The sequence below is a fragment of the Leptonychotes weddellii genome, chromosome 4 (assembly GCF_054177405.1).
Source record: "Leptonychotes weddellii isolate Sample4059 chromosome 4, ASM5417740v2, whole genome shotgun sequence".
NCBI classification, from domain to species: domain Eukaryota; kingdom Metazoa; phylum Chordata; class Mammalia; order Carnivora; family Phocidae; genus Leptonychotes; species Leptonychotes weddellii.
Genome location: NC_138372.1, coordinates 105,570,163 through 105,587,226, shown reverse-complemented (window position 1 = coordinate 105,587,226; position 17,064 = coordinate 105,570,163). Strand labels below are relative to the sequence as shown.

Sequence of the window (17,064 nt, the reverse complement as noted above, 5' to 3'; positions counted from 1 at the left end):
CTTAAATTCATCAATCCCATAAGACTGTAACAAACAGAATCAGTTGTTAACAGGCTATCTTCCCCGGGGCACAAGGCAGAGTCAGCCGACTGAAATAACCACCCCCATCCCCAGTCTTTCTATGAAAGAAGTCAATTAGCTTATCTTCGTAGCTGTGGCCTGAGGAACAGGCTTCTAATTAAACACACATCTAAGAGCTGACTACAATTCTCTCCAGAGACTGGGGAAGCCAGTAGGTGACATCTTTGCACTCTCCCTCTGCCCCATACCAGGTCTCTGGTGTCTCCAAAAAAGAAGCTAGTGTACAGGACTGGCACACAGGCTGCTGCCCATAGGGCACACCCCCGGATAAACAGGCTTCCATAGCCAGAAAGCCTGTATTCACAGATTCAACAGGATTATAACAACAACAACAACAAAAAAGTGAACTGGCTATCACCGTAGGGCACAACACAGAATGAGGAGACATAAAACTTCCCCTGAAAGAGGTATTTTGCATACTTTAAAAGCTGCTGCCTGAAAGTCTAGCTTCCAACCAGCCTGAATCTAGGTGCTGACTGAGATCCTCCCTTTTGGAACGCTGACAGATCTTGGCACACCCTCAACTACTGGGAGCAGCTAAGAATAAAGCAGGCTGCTTGGACAATTAAAAAGTTATGAGAGACAACTGAGAACTGAGTTAAATGATGAGGTCCATCTCTTAAATAAGGTGTGTCACTCAAGACTAAAAGAGATGATTTTTTAATCTAATCATTGCAACAAAAAGTCAAGGAAAAGAGAGAAACAAAAGAATATTACAAATAAGAGAACAAGATAAAACCTCAGTAAAAGACCCTAATGAAATGGAGATAAACGATTCACCTAACAGAATTCAAAATAACAGTCATATATGCTCACCTAGCTCAGGAGAACAATGGGTGAAAAAAGTGAAAATTTCAAAAGAATATATATAAAAGTACCAAGTGGAAGTCACAAAAGCTGAAAAATACAATAATGTAACTGAAAATACAACAGAGGGGTTCAACAACAGGTTAAATGAAGTAGAACATAGAATCAGTGAACTCAAAAACTGAGTAATAGACCTAATCCAATCAAAGCAACAACAACAACAAAAAGGGTGACTGTGGGGAGTAAAGATAGCTTAAGAGACTAACAGGACATCAAGCAAATCAGCATTCCCATTATAAGGGTCCCAGAAGACAACAGGGGCAGAAAAAAACTTATTTGAAAAAAATAATGGCTAAAAACTTCCCTAACCTGGGAAAGGAAACAGATATACAGATCCAGGGAGTCCAAAAAGTTCCAAATAACATGAACCCAAAGAGACCCACATCAAAACACATTATAATTAAATATCAAAAATGTTTAAAAAGAGAGAATCTTAAAAGCAGTGTAGAAAAACAACAGGTTATGTACAAGGGAGCCTCCATAAGACACTAAGCATACTTTTCAGCAGAAACTTTGCAGGCCAGAGGAGGTGCCATAATATAAAGAAAAAAACTACTACCAAGCATACTCTACTCAGTAAAACTGTCCTTCAGAATTAAAGGAAAAATAACAAGTTTTACAGACAAGCAAAAGCTAATGGAATTCATCACCACTAGATGTGTCTTACAAGAAACCAAAGGGAGCTAATTACAGGAAAATATAAGAAAGTATGAATCTCACTGATAAAAATAAATATATTGTAAAATTCAGAATAATCTAGTGCCATAAAGATGCAATCACTTGCAAAGCTAGTATGAATGCTAAAAAACAAAAGTAAAAAATAAGTACAATAATTTGCAAAGGCAGTTACAAGAAAAAAACAAGTAAATTATGACATCAAAAACATAAAAGGGGGAGAAATGTAGAGATGAGGATGCTCACTCTTGCCAATTTTACTCAATATTAGAAGTCCTAGCCAGAGCAATTAGGTAAGAAAAAAAGGCATCAAAACTGGAAAGGAAAAAATTGAAACTGTCTCTATGTGTGGGTGATATATTATGTATAGAAAGCCTAAAGACTCCACCACAAACTGAACTAATAAACAAGTTCAGTAGAGTTGTAAGATAAAAAAATCAATATACAAAAATCACCTGCTTCTATACACTAATAAGCTAAAAGAGAAATTAAGAAAACAATTCCATTTACAAATGCATAAAAAAATAAGGTATTTAGAAATAAATTTAATCAAAGAGACTAAAGACCTGTAAACTGAAACCATAAGACAAGGATGTAAAAAAACTGAAGACAATGCAAATAAATGAAAAGATATTCTGTGCTCATGGAATGGAGAAATTAATATTGTTAAAATATACATATTTCCCAAAGCAATCTACAGATTTAATACAATCTCTATAAAAATTCTAATAGCATTTTCAAAGGACTAGAATAAAAATTCCTAAAATTTGTATGGAACCACGAAAGACTCCAAACAGCCAAAGCAATCTTGAAAGAAGAACAGGCTAAAGGCACGCTTCCAGATTTCAAATTACCTTATAAAGCTATAGTAATCAAAAGGGTATGCTATTGACATAAAAACACACACACAGATCAACAGAACAGAACAGAGAGCCCAGAAATAAACCCACACATGTGTGGTCAATTAACTTATGACAAAGAAGCCAGGAATATACAATGAAAAAAAGACAGTCTCTTTAATGAATGGTGCTAGGAAAACTGGACAGACACATGCAAAACAATGAAACTGGACCAATATCTTATACCATACACAAAAATCAACTCAAAATGTTTTAAGGACTTGAACTTAAGGCCTAAAAACCTCTAGAAAAAAGATACAGATGATAAGCACCTTGACCAAGATGATAAATCATCTTGGTGATGATTTTTTTTTTTTTTTTGGATTAAGACCAAAAGCAAATGCAACAAAAGAAAACTAAACAAGTGGAGACTATGTCAAACTAAAAAACCTCTGCAGCGCAAAGGTAACAATCAATAAATGAAAGGGCAACCTACAAAACAGGAGAAAATATTTCCAAGTCATATATCTGATAAGGAATTAATATCCAAAATAAAGAACTCCTACAACTCAAGAGCAAACATAAAAAAATAAATCTGATTCAAAATTGGACAGAGGATCCAAATAGACATTTTCCCAATGACATACAGATGCTAAACAAGTATATGAAAAGGTGCTCAATTCAACATCATTAGTCATCAGGGAAATGCAAATCAAAACAAGAATGAGATAGCACCTCCACCTGTTAGAATGGCTATTATCAAAATGATAAGAAATAAGTGTTGGTGAAGATACGGAGAAAAAGGAACCCTTGTACACCACTGGTGGGAATGTAAATTGGTGCAACCACTGTGGAAAACAGCATAGAGGTTCCTCCAAAAATTAAAAATAGAACCACCATATGATCCAGTAATTCCACCTTCAGGTATTTATATGAAGGAAAAAAACACTAACTTAAAGATATCTGCATCTCCATGTTCCAGGCAGCACCATTTAAAATAACCAAGACAATGGAAGCAAGCTGTGTCCACAAATGGATGAATAGGTTAAAAAAAAAAGTGGTATATATACACAATGGGATTTTTTCAGCCTTAACAGAAGAGGAAATCTTGCCATTCATCTATGGATGAGACTACACAAACACACAATGGAGTTTTAAGCCATAAAAAAAATAGGATATCTTGCTATTTGTGACAACATGGACAGACCTTAAGGACATCATGCTATGTGAAATAAGTCAAAGACAATAACCAAATGACCTCATTTATATGTGGAATCTAAACAACAACAAAAAAAACTCATTGATATGGAGAAAAGACTGGTGGTTCCCAGAGATGGGAGGGAGGTGGGAAAGGAAAGGAATGGGCAAAATGGGTGAAGGGGGTCAAAAGGCACAAACTTCCACTTATAAAATAAGTAAGTCCTGAAGATATAAATTTACAGGATGATAACTAGAGTTAATAATGCTGTCCTGTATATCTGAAAGTTGCTGAGAGTAAATCTTAAAAGTTCTCACCACAAGAAAAAAAACTATGTGTGGTGACAGGTCTTAACTAGACTTACTGTGATCATTTCGTATTATACACAAATATAGAATCATTATGTTGTACACCTAAAACTAATATAATGTTATAGCTGTATTACACCTGAATTTTTAAAAATTAAAAAAATTTAAAAATATAGTGGGGAAAAAGAAAAGCCAAGTCTTAATCCCAGCTCTGGCAACTTAAGTTTCTATCCAGGGTCTCAATGTATGATACAGTAAATCAACAAAGTATCTTTTCTGCTAAGGCAAAAAATTTAGAACACATTTTTCTTTAAGTATCTGCCACTACATGCTATGTTCCTGGAACTGTTCAATAGCAAAGGGCTTGAACATTCTAGTCCCATAAATTATTTTCATAGGAAGGCAGCATATCAAACTATTCCCTTATTTAAACATATAAGTAGCCTAATTAGCTTCAATAATACAGTGCAAAACTTTAATTAGCACAAGAAACAACAAATGCATATCAGGAAAGTAACCTAAAGTACCCCCTTAATCCAAAACAGACACATTCCAAGACCCTTAGTGGATATCTGAATTAGGGATAGTACTGAACCTATATATACTATGCTTTTTCCTATACATATACAACTATGATAAAGTTTAAGTTACAACTAGGCACAATAAGAAATTAGTAACAACAACATACTGTAAGTTATATGAATGTGCTCTCTCTCTCTAAAGATCTTATTGTACTGTAACTGCCCTTCTTGTGATGTTAGATGATAAAATGATGAGATGAAGTGAGGCAAATGACATAGGCATTGTGACCTAGTGTTAGGCTACTACTGACCTTCTGATGATACATCAGAAGGAGAATCATCTGCTTCCAGACCACAGATGACTATGCAGATAAGGAGGGACTACTAGACTACCATATGATAGCAAATTAAAAACCATCTTAAGGTCCTAAAACAGCATTTCTTCAAATTTAAAGTCCATAAAGATAAACCAAAAATGTTAATAAAGATTCTAGAGTCCTAGCCCAGAAACTGAAACAGTTAAGTCTAGACTAGGGTTCAGAAATCTGCCCTCAACCCTTTCTATTCCATCAGGATCCAATGGACTCAATCTTAATTTTTGAGTTCCTTTTCTCAGCAGTTCTATTTAGTGAATTTTATTCTTTGAGATCTTTCAAAGAAAAAAGAGAAAGAAAAATCTTTAAATGTAGTAAAATCTATCTTTTAAACATCATAAGGGTTCAACTGAACCTTTTTATAAATCTAAGGTCTATTATGGGATTTTAGTGAACTTGTTTTCCTCTATCTTGAAACACCTTTCTATTTCATCAATCCAGAAATTATTACATCAGAATTCATCAGCTGCTGGCAACTAGGCTAAAAAACTAAAAATAACGAAAAATAAGATCACCTAGATTGATGGAGTACTGAAATAATCGCATTTCTTTCATCCTTCAGTTTGTATTGCCCAAAGTACTACATCCTCTCTTCAAGAACATATAAACTCTGAAGACACTAAAAAAAAGTGTTCCTTGAACACTTGGAATTTTTCATTTTTCACCCATGATAGCAGAGAAAAGGAAAGTGGAGGAAAACGTTTATTAGAGAAATCAGAAGACATGTAGCTGTACCCTAGACTCTTATGATAATGAGGAAATTCATTATTAAGTAAATCACAGACCATGAATTTTCAGACCATCATGATATCCTAATTGAAATTTTTCAAATTTAAGAATGAATAAGTAAACAATATACTTGTAATTAATAAAAGAAATGAAACTTTTCAGTCATTCAAAAGGAAGAACTTTCTCATGCAATATTTTGAAACAAGTCCCTTGATCCTGCTTTACTAATATATTACCATCTTTTATTCTTTTATATTTGTAGACCAAAATTTACTTGATATGTATGGCTTTTAAGTGGCCAAATGAAGGTTGGCCTTTAAACAAATATGACTGGAAAGGAACAGTAATATAGTGAAATTTTCTAAAACTCATCACATTGATTATTCTAATTGGTGTTTATAATATAAAGCATAAATGAAAATCCTCTGCAAATACAAAAAAGATGGTCATCCTCTCAATAAAATCATGAGCCATTAGGGGGCGCCTGGGTGGCTCAGTCTGTTAAGGGGCTGCCTTTGGCTCAGGTCATGATCCCAGGGTCCTGGGATCAAGCCCCATGTCAGGCTCCCTGCTCAGTGGAGAGCCTGCTTCTCCCTCTCCCTCTGCCTGTCACTCTGCCTACTTGTGCTCTCTATCTCTCTGTCAAATAAATAAATAAAATCTTTAAAAAAAAAAATCATGAGGCATTTGCAAAAGTACTGCATTTTGACAATGCAAGTACAAAAATTACCAGATGGTAACAATAGAATTAGAAATATATTTGAGATCTAGAATCAGTATTGTATTTTGACAATCAAGTTCATGAAGAAGAACCATAAGTAATGATAAGCTATAACAGAGACATATTTGAAACCTGGGAACAATATAAGATGGACATGTGCTAATTTCATACATGACAACTGATGAGCAATTACTTGTACTCAAAAAGATGCTGCCCATTTCATCTATATATACTTTCAAATCCAGGAAAATTTAGAATAAAAACATTGGTTTCTTGGCACACCGGGGTAGCTCAGTGTGTTAAACATCCAACTCTTGATTTCGGCTCAGTTCATGACCTCGGGGTCATGATATCGAGCCCCACATCAGGTTCTGTGCTCAGCGCAGAGTCTGGCTTGAGATATTCTCTCTCCCGCTCCCTCCCCTCTCCCTCTACCCCTCCCCCTGCTCGTGCTCTCTAAAATAAATAAATTTAATTAAAAAAAGAGGAAAAACTACAAAACACTGCTGAAAGAAATGAAAGAGAATATAAATAAAATGAAGCACATCCCACGTTCATGGATTGGTAGATTTAATACTGTTAAAATGTCGATATCATCCAAAGTGATCTCAAGATTCAATGCAATCCTTATCAGAATCACAATGACTTTTTTTCAGGAATAGAAAACTCATCCTAAAATCCATATAAAATCTCAAAGGATTCAAATATACAAAACAATCTTGAAAAGGAACAAAAGTGGAAGACTCATACTTCCTCATTTCAAAATGTACTATAAAGCTACACTAATCAAAACAGTAAGGTATTAGCATAATGGCATATAGATCAATGGAAAAGAACAGAAGGCCTAGAAATAAAGCCTCACATATATGTTAAATGATTTTTGAGAAGAGTGCCAAGACCATCCAATGAGTAAAAGTCTTTTCAACAAATGGCACAGAAAATTGGACATCCATGTGCAAAAGCATGAAGGTGGACCCTTATCTAACATTGCTTACAAAAATTAACTCAAAATGGGTAAAGGAGCTAAACTTAAGACCTAAAACAATAAAAACTCTTTTAGAAGAAAACATAGGACAAAAGATTCATGACTTTGGATTTACCAGTGATTTATTTGGACATGATACCAAAGATACAGGTAACAAAAGAAAATCTACACACTGGACTTCATGAAAATTTTAAATTTTTGTACATGAAAAGACAGCATCAACAGACCAAAAAAAAAGCAACCCACAGAATGGGAGAAAATATTTGCAAATCATATATCCAATAAGGGATTAATACCTAGAATATTTAGAGGACTACTAAAACTCAACAAGAAAAAAAAACTGGCAAAGGACTTGTATAGACATTTGTCAAAAAAAGATACAAAAATGGCCATAAACACATGAAAAGATGCTCAACATGATTAATCATTACAAAAACGCAAATCAAAACTAAGAGATACCACCTTCACACCCATTAGGATGGCTACTATAAAAAAAAACAAAACAAAAAGACAAGTATTGAAGGAAAACTGGTCAGATACATGCAAAAGAATGAAACTGGACCACTTTCTCACACCATACACAAAAAATAAAATCAAAATGGATTAAAGACCTAAATGTGAAACCTGAAACCATAAAAATCCTGGGATAGAGCACAGGCAGTAACGGCTCTAACATGGGCTATAGCAACATTTTTCTAGGTTAAGTCTCCTGAGGCAAGAAAACCAAAAGCAAAAGTAAACTATTGGGACTACCTCAAAATAAAAGGTTCCTGCACAGCAAAAGAAACAATCAACAAAACTAAAAGGCAACCTACTGAATGGAAGAAGATATTTGCAAATGACATACCTGATAATGAGTTAGTATCCAAAATATATAAAGAACTTATACAACTCAAAGCCCAAAGAATAATCCAATTTAAAAATGGACAGAAGACATGAACAGACATTTCTCTAAAAAACACATCCAGATGGGGCGCCTGGGTGGCTCAGTCGTTAGGCGTCTGCCTTCGGCTCAGGTCATGATCCCAGGGTCCTGGGATCGAGCCCCACATCGGGCTCACTGCTCCGCGGGAATCCCGCTTCTCCCTCTCCCACTCCCCCTGCTTGTGTTCCCTCTCTCACTGTGTCTCTCTCTGTCAAATAAATAAATACAATCTTTAGAAAAAAAAAAAAAACACATCCAGATGGCCAACAGACACATGAAAAGATGTTCAACATCACTCATCATCAGGGAAATGCAAATCAAAACCACAATGAGATATCACTTCACACCTATCAGAATGGCTAAAATCAAAAACACAAGAAAAAACAAGTGTTGGCCTCGATGTGAGAAAAAGGAACCCTCTTGCACTGTTGGTGGGAATGCAAACTGGTGCAGCCACTCTGGAAAATAGTATGGAAGTTCCTCAAAAAATTAAAAATAGAACTACCCTACAATCCAGTAATTGCACTACTGGGTATTTACCCAAAAAATTCAAAACACAAATTCAAAGGGATACATGCACCCCTGTGTTTATTGCAGCATTATTTACAATAGCCAAACTATGGAAGCAGCCCAAGTGTCCATCAACAGATGAATGAAGATGATGTGGGATGTACACACACACACAGAATATTATTCAGCCATAAAAAAGAATGACATCTTGCCATTTGGAAATGAATAAGCTAGGGAGTATGCTAAGCAAAATAAGACAGAAAAAGACAAATACCATATGATTTCACTCATATGTGGAATGTGGAATTTAAGAAACAAATGAGCAAAGGGGAGAAAAAGAGGCAAACCAAAAAAAGACTCTTAACTATAGAGAACGAACTGATGGTTACCAGAAGGGAAATGGCTGGGGGGATCAGTGAAACTGGTGACGGGGGATTAAGGAATGTATTTGTCCTAATGAGCACTGGGTGATATATAGTATTGTTGAATCACTATATTGTACACCTGGAACTAATATAACACTGTATGTTGACTATATTGAAATTTTTTAAAAAGGATCAATTAGAGGGGATGTGGAAAAACTGGAACCCTTGTGCACTGCTGATGGGAATATAAAATGGTAGAGCCACTAGAAAACAGTATGGTTGTTCCACAAAAAAAAAAAAAAAAAAAAAAAAAATTACCATATGATCCATCATTCCACTTCTGGGTATACATCCAAAAGAATTAAAATCTATGTCTAAAGAGATATTTGTACACCCAAGTTCACAGCAGCAATATCCACAAAAGCTCAAACATGGAAGTAATGCAAGTGTCCACCTATAAATGAATGGACAAGCAAAATGTGGTATACACGTACAATGAAACATTATTCAGCTTTAAAATGGAAAGAATTTCTGTGACATGCTGGATGAATCTTGAAGACGTTACATTAAGTGAAATACACCAATCACAAAAAGACAAATACCATATGATCCCACTTATATGAGGTACAAAATCATAAAGGTATAGTGATGGTTACTAAGGTCTGGGGGGAAGGAAAAATTGGGGAATTATTGTTTAATGGGTATAGAGTTTCCATTTTACAAGATGAAGAGTTTTTTAAGGATGGATGGTGGTAATGGCTGTACAACATTGTCAGTGTATTTAAAAACCTGTGAACTGCACACTTAAAAATGGTTGAGATGGTAAATTTTGTTGTGTGTATTTTACCACAATAAAAAAGAAAAGAGGAAGAGGGAGAATATATGTTTGTTTGTATAGGTATTAAATATCCCTGGATGGATACCTAAGAAACATAAAACAGTTGGCTCCTATAGGAAGGAAATGTGGTTGGCTGGGGGGGCCTTTAGAAGGAAGGAGACTACACTGAGAACCTATTTTATTGCTTACATTTCGAGCCATGTTACTGTTCATCACCTCAAAAATTAAATAAATGTACAAATAATGCTGGCAGCACTTGGAAAGAAATTAATAAATGCTAATATAACTACTACTAGATTTTTTTGAAGTTGTTCAGAGGAATTTTTTTTCTTTTAGAAAATCTTGGCATTTACTACCTAAAAAAGGTAACTATATCTGGCAAAAACAGGAAAAAAAATAGTTATGTTTAAGAAATGGTTTTACTGAAGAGTACATTCAACTGTCAACTATTTGTAAATTCATCCTCTTCTGGTAAAGATTTTCATATGCTTATAATACTCAAAATAACTAAAAGTTAACGCTGTCGAAGTTAAATCTGGATTATAATGGACTATTTCCTGAACATTTTAAAAGACATTCCACTTCCTTATTTTCATTCTGTGGCACAAACCACTTGATCTATAATATTTCCGTACCATTTAAAGGACAAAAATTTATAGAGCTAAATTGGTAACAGAAAACATGAAAAAAAGAATTTTTTTTAACCGTTTGCCCTCAACCTCAAATAGAAAAGGTAAAGATTGGAAAATGTGAATTTTAATCACTTACATACATTGAAGATAAAGCTAACAGCCTGCAGCTGTTTTCAATGTAATTTTCCTTTTTGTTTTTTTCTTTCAAACACGTAGATGTTAAGAGTTTGGTAAACCAAATGTACTTATGAAGTAATGTACTTACATAAAGGAAAAAAGAAATCACAGTAAATGCATATGCAGATAATATATAAAGACTAGATAACCTAGAAATTCCTTTCAAAAACTGGCACATTGGAAGACTCCATGATTAAATAATTCCACTCTGGTGAAAAGGTAAACTTTCCACATCCATATGCCTTCACTTTCCCATTACTACAAGGAAATCGTGAAATGAAAACTGTGAGTCATTAAAGCTCAAGGGATATTTCCTTCTGCACACACCCCGCTGGAACGTTTCTCCCTTTCCTCCAACTTCTCCAGGAATAGGCGCGCAGCGAACAACCCCTCCCCACCCCCTTCCAGAAAGTCAAGGCTTGGCCCACTCAACAGACACCTCCTTCCTCCTTCCAAATCCAGGGCGGTCCGATCAAGCCACCCAGGAAGGTGACTGGGTACAGTCCAAGGAACGCAGAGCACCGTGACGAGCCACAGCCAGCCGCTCTTCCTTCCACCGGTCCCCGGGGATCTCAGCCAAGAGGAACAAAAAACGGTCGAGACGGACCAGAACGAGGAGTCCAAGCTGAGGCGGCAGCTGACGGCGTCGCCGCGGGCCGGGCCTCAGGGCTGTCCCTAACCCCGCCGACCCCCGGCGTCCCCCCACCGCCCCCTCGCCCCAGTCCCGGGCGAGACCACGAAACCCACAGGGTCGCAGGCAGAGCGTGCCGCTCGTGCAAACTTTCGCCCCGAGCCCCGCAGGGCGCAAGGAGGGGCGCGGAGACCACTGAGGAGAGGGCGTCGCCGCCGCTTCCCGAAAACCTCTGAGACCCAGACGCTCTCCGCTAGGTGACCCGTGGCTCCATCGCCTCCGCCCCTAGTCCCCGCACCCAGGACGCGGCCTGAGCGCCCCTCTCTCCCCACACCGCTGCTCACCTAGGCCACAAGGACCCGCTCACCGCCGTTGCCGCTGCCGCCTCTGGTAACTGGCACGAACTTGCGAGACCCGAAGACAGAAGAGCCGCTCGAGCCCGAGGACCGCCCGCGAGGCGCGTCACGGTGCCGCCCCCGCCTTCCGCCCGCGCACGCGCGCGCCTCCTGGTCAGGTGACCCAGTCCCTATGGTAACAGGGCAGCGGGGAGCGGGGGCGGGATGACTGGGGCGGGGCGTGGGCCGTTCCTGCTCGTGCTAGGGTTGGGGAAGGTAAAGCCGCCCACCCGCTGCCCGGGCTTATGCTCCCCACCTTCTCCACCCGCCCCAGGGGTAGTGCGGGAGGGTCGGTGCTACCTGTCCTGTGCTGTGTTCATCTGTCCTCAAGGTCATTTGGTTCCCATCACCTCCAATACAAAGAGAGTCTTGAGAACCTATCCTTTGGAGATTTCCTTGCCAGCCTTGGACTTCCACCCCTTTACTCCTACTCATCTTGACCCTCTCATTTTACACTCACAGAAACATTGCTTCCACTAACCCTTCTCAACTCCTGCCCTCTTTGTTACAACTTTTCTTTGGCTTTTATTACTCTTTGTCCATCTGAGCGAAAAGTTCATTGGCTGTTCAAGGTTATGCGTAGTACTGCGCACAAGCAATAGCCCATTTCCTAATGCAAACACTAAAAATCTGTATTTCTTGAGGGCTGACTATGTTCCAGGTACTGTCCTAAGAACTTGATGTAGATGGACTTTAGTCCTTACGCCAATCTATAACATAGATACAACATCCCTGTTAGCACACAGAGAAACTGAGGCACTAAATTAGCCAAGTTTATCATAGTTACCATAGAGTAACATAGAGTACTTGACAAAATAGCATTAACTTAGAAGCATTTAATTTCTAGCTAAGTTATTTAGTGCCACAACAACTTAATGTGGTCAAATTAATAAAAATCTGAGCATAAAAGAGATGACAAGTAAACAAGATGAAAACTCACCCTCAGAGTTTATGGTCTAGCTGATAAAATAGACATTTAAAAATAATTAGACAATAGGTTGGTAAGGAAGAAATATACCTGTTTTTTAATCATAAACATGTGACATGATCATGACAAAATCCCAAAAAATTAACCAAAAAAAACCCCCCTAAATAAGCAATTATAGCAAAGTTGTAAGACACAGGTTAACATATACAAAAGCTACTTGTTTATATTTTCCAGGAATGCACAACTGGAATTTGAAATTAAAGACACAATACCACTTACATTAGCACAAAAAAAAAATGAAATACTTAGGTATAAATCTAACACAATGTGTACAAAATCTATATGAGGAGAACTATAAAATTTGGATGAAAGAAATCAAAGAAGATCCAAATAAATGGAAAGATATTCCATGTTTATGAGTGGGAAGATTGAATATTGTCAAGATGTCAGTTCTGGGTGCCTGGGTGACTCAGTCGGTTAAGTAACTGCCTTCAGCTCAAGTCATGATCCTGGAGTCCTGGGATCGAGTCCCTCATCGGGCTCCCTGCTCAGCAGGGAGTCTGCTTCTCCCTCTGACCCTGCCTCCTTCTCATGCTCTCTCTCTCTCTCATTCTCTCTCTCTCTCAAATAAATACAATCTTAAAAGAAAAAAGATGTCACTTCTTCCCACCTTGATAGATTTGACACAATCTCAATTAAAATCTCAGCAAATTATTTTTTGGACGTCAACAAGCTAATCCTAAAGTCTTTATGGAAAGACAAAAGTCCCAGGAGAGCCAACCAATACTGAAGAAGAGGAGCAAAGTCACAGGCCTGACAGTGCCCAATATTAAAATTTGCTATAAAGCTACAGTATTCAAAACAGTGTGGTATTGGCAAAAGACTAGAAAAATAGATCAGTGGAAAGAATACAGAGCCCAGAAATAGACGCACACAAATACATTCAATGGGTCTTTGACAAATGTGTCAATTGAATAGTTTTTTCAAAAAATGATTCTGGAACAACTGAACATCCACATGCAAAAAAAAAAAATGTGTAAACATAGACTTTACACCTTTTGCAAAACTTAATTTGAAATGGATCATTGGGGCACCTGGGTGGCTCAGTCAGTTAAGCATCTGCCTTCAGCTCAGGTCTTGATCCCGGGGTCCTGGGATAGAGCCCCACATTGGGCTCCCTGCTCTGCAGGAAGCCTGCTTCTCTCTCATTCTCTGCCCCTTCTCCCTGCTTGTGTTCTCTCTCTCTTTCTGAAATAAATCAATACAATCTTAAAAAAATAAAATGAAATGGATCATTGACTTAAATTTAAAATGCAAAACTAAACTTCTGAAAGATAACATTGGAGAAAATCTAGGTGACCTTGGGTTTGGTGATAAGTTTTTAGAAACAACAAAAACACAATCCATGAAAGAAAAAATTTACAAGTTAAACTTCACTAAAATTTAAAACTTCTGCTCTGTGAAAGGCACTGTTCAGAGAAGGAAAAGAAAAGCCACAAACTAGGAGAAAATATTTGCAAAATACATATCTGATAAAGGACTTGTATTCAAAATACGCAAAAAACACCGAAACCTCAACAACAGGAAAACAACCCAGTTTAAAACTGGGCAAAAGATCTGAACAAACACCTCACCAAATAAGATATACAAATGAAAAGTGAGTGTATGAAAGGAGACTCAACAGCATATGACATTAGAGAAATGCAAATTAAAACAACAATGAGATGCTACGGCATGCCTATGAGCAAGGCTAACATCCAAAATACTGACAACACCAAATGCCAGTGAGGGTATGGAGCAACCAGAATGCTTGTTCATTGCTGGTAGGAATGTAAATGGTACAGCCACTTTGGATGGTAATTTGGAAGTTCTTAACACAGATCAACATACTCTTGCCCTATGAACCAGTTACCATGCTCATGAATATTTGCTCACATGAGTAGAAAACTTATGTTCACACAAAACTTTGCACGTGGGGGTGCCTGGGTGGCACAGTTGGTTCAGCTTCTGACTCTTGGTTTCGGCTCAGGTCATGATCTTGGGGTCCTGATATCAAGTCCCACGGCAGGCTCCACACTCTGTGTGGAGTCTGCTTGGGATTCTTTCTGCCTCTCCCTCTGCCTCTCCTGCCTGTGCTCTCTCCCTCTCAAGTAAATAGATAACTCTTTAAAAACAAACAAACAAAAAAAACTCTGCATGTGAATATTTATAGCTGCTTTATTCGTAATTGCCCCAAACTGGAATCAAACATGATATCATTCAATAGGTGAATAGATAAACTGTGGTACATCCATACTATGGAATATTATTCAGCAATAAAAAGAAATGAGCTGTCAAGTCAAGCAAGAACACGGAGGAAACTTTAATGCATATTTCTATGTGAAAGCAGTCTAAAAAGGCTACATGCTATATGATTCTAACTATATGACATTATGGAAAAAGTCAAATTATAGAGGCAGTAAAAAATAGTTACCACAAGTGTGGGAAATAAAGAGAAGGATAAGTAGGTGAAACACAGGGTGGTGAATCTATTTTGTATGATATTATAATGGTAGACAATGACATTAGCTTTTGTCAAAAGCCATAGGACCATATGTGGTGTGCATATATATACTTAGTCTTTGTCTCCAATTCCTGGATCAGAACTTTAGAAACCCTTTGAGTTTCAAGAGTGAGAGGTGTGTCCTTATTATGTTAATGAGGTGGCTAATGGCTGGAGGGTGTAGGAGCCCTGGATAGCTTCATGCTGGAGGCTGGTTGTCAGGAAGACCAAGCGTTTGATTAGAGACAGGGCCCCTGGGTGGCTCAGTCTGTTAAGTGTCTGGGTTCAGCTGTGGTCATGATGCCAGGGTCCTGGAATTGAGTCCCGCATTGGGCTTCCTGATCAGTGGAGAGCCTGCTTCCCCCTCTGCCTGCCACTCCCCCTGCTTGTGCTCTCTCTCTCTCTGTCAAATAAATTAAAGTCTTAAAAAAAATTTTTTTATCAGATTGTTGGTACTTTCAGCCTCGGTTCCCCACCTTTAAGGAGGAGAGGGCACTGGAGACTGAGTTCATGCACAGGTTCCCAGGTAGAAGAAACAGGTTCTATGCTCATGACTGAGAATCAGAATGGATTGGACTTCTCGATAGAAATGCCTGAAGCCATTAGACAATGGACGAATGCCTTCAAAATTATAAAGGAAAGTGATTTCTAACCTAGAGGTCTACACTGAGGCAGATGAGATCATTCAAGTGTGATACGTGAAGACATTTTTATAAACAATACAAAGAATCATAAAGTTTATCTCTCATGCTCTCTTTGTCAGAAAGTAAATGACAACCTAAATGTGCATTTGGTGCACAAAAATAAGAATACAACAAGGAAAAAGAAAAGGGGGTGAGGAGGTTCTCTCAACACAGAGGCTTCAGCCTCAGGTGAACATTGTTGAAGAACATGAAGGGAGATCCTCGAATGACAGCTATACAAGAGGCCCAGAAGGGAGCAATCCCATTTGAAACTGGATGATAGAGGGCTCTAGGGGTAATGTCTCCAAGAAAAGTAACGTATTTGAACAGAACAAGAGATTCCTGTTTCTCGGAGAGGGGAGATGAATTAATAAGAAATTAGAGTACAGGGCGCCTGGGTGGCTCAGTTGGTTAAGCGACTGCCTTCGGCTCAGGTCATGATCCTGGAGTCCCTGGATCGAGTGCCGCATCGGGCTCCCTGCTCGGCAGGGTGCCTGCTTCTCCCTCTGACCCTCCCCCCTCTCATGTGCTCTCTCTCTCTCATTCTCTCTGTCTCAAATAAATAAATAAAATCTTTAAAAAAAAAAAAAAAGAAATTAGAGTACAAAGCAGTGGGGGGGAAAAATGAGGCAAATTGACCAAGAAAAGAAATGTAATCATATCACTTTACATGACTCATCTTTGAATAATATCTATGTAGACATAGTAAGATCAACATTTATTAGTTTAGACCCAAAACATGATCACAGGTTAGTTATAGATGCTAGTATTATTTTCCAGAATATCCAACCATATTTTTATTACCTGTGAAAGGTGTGGCTCATGACTATGATAGAATGTTTAGTACTGATGACCACTTCACTATGGCAAAATAATGTATGATCAAGGAACTTTAAAAATAGCTTTGTAAAAGAATACAGGAACACCAATTCAAAGGGATACATGCACCCCTATGTTTATAGCAGCATTATACACAATAGCTAAGATGTGGAAGCAGCCCAAGTGTCCATCAACTGAGGAATGGGTAAAGAAGATGTGGTATATACATACAATGGAATATTATTCAGCCATAAAAAAGAATGAAATCTTGCCACTTGCAATGACATGGATAGAGCTAAAGTATAATGCTTAGTGAAACAA

The 17,064-nt window shown here is 37.9% G+C and overlaps 1 protein-coding gene across 2 annotated transcripts in view; it reads right to left on the bottom strand.

Annotated features, from left to right (window-relative positions):
* Positions 1-11,868, bottom strand: part of SDCBP (syndecan binding protein) — a 36,451-nt gene extending 24,583 nt beyond the window's left edge. The window contains exon 1 of one of the 2 annotated variants that reach the window (XM_006739523.3): positions 11,721-11,868. The gene's annotated coding sequence lies outside the window, so the exon portion shown is untranslated. The remainder of the gene's footprint in view (positions 1-11,720) is intronic. The other variant, XM_081816026.1, reaches the window with a different exon arrangement.
* Positions 11,869-17,064: the final 5,196 nt, after the last annotated feature.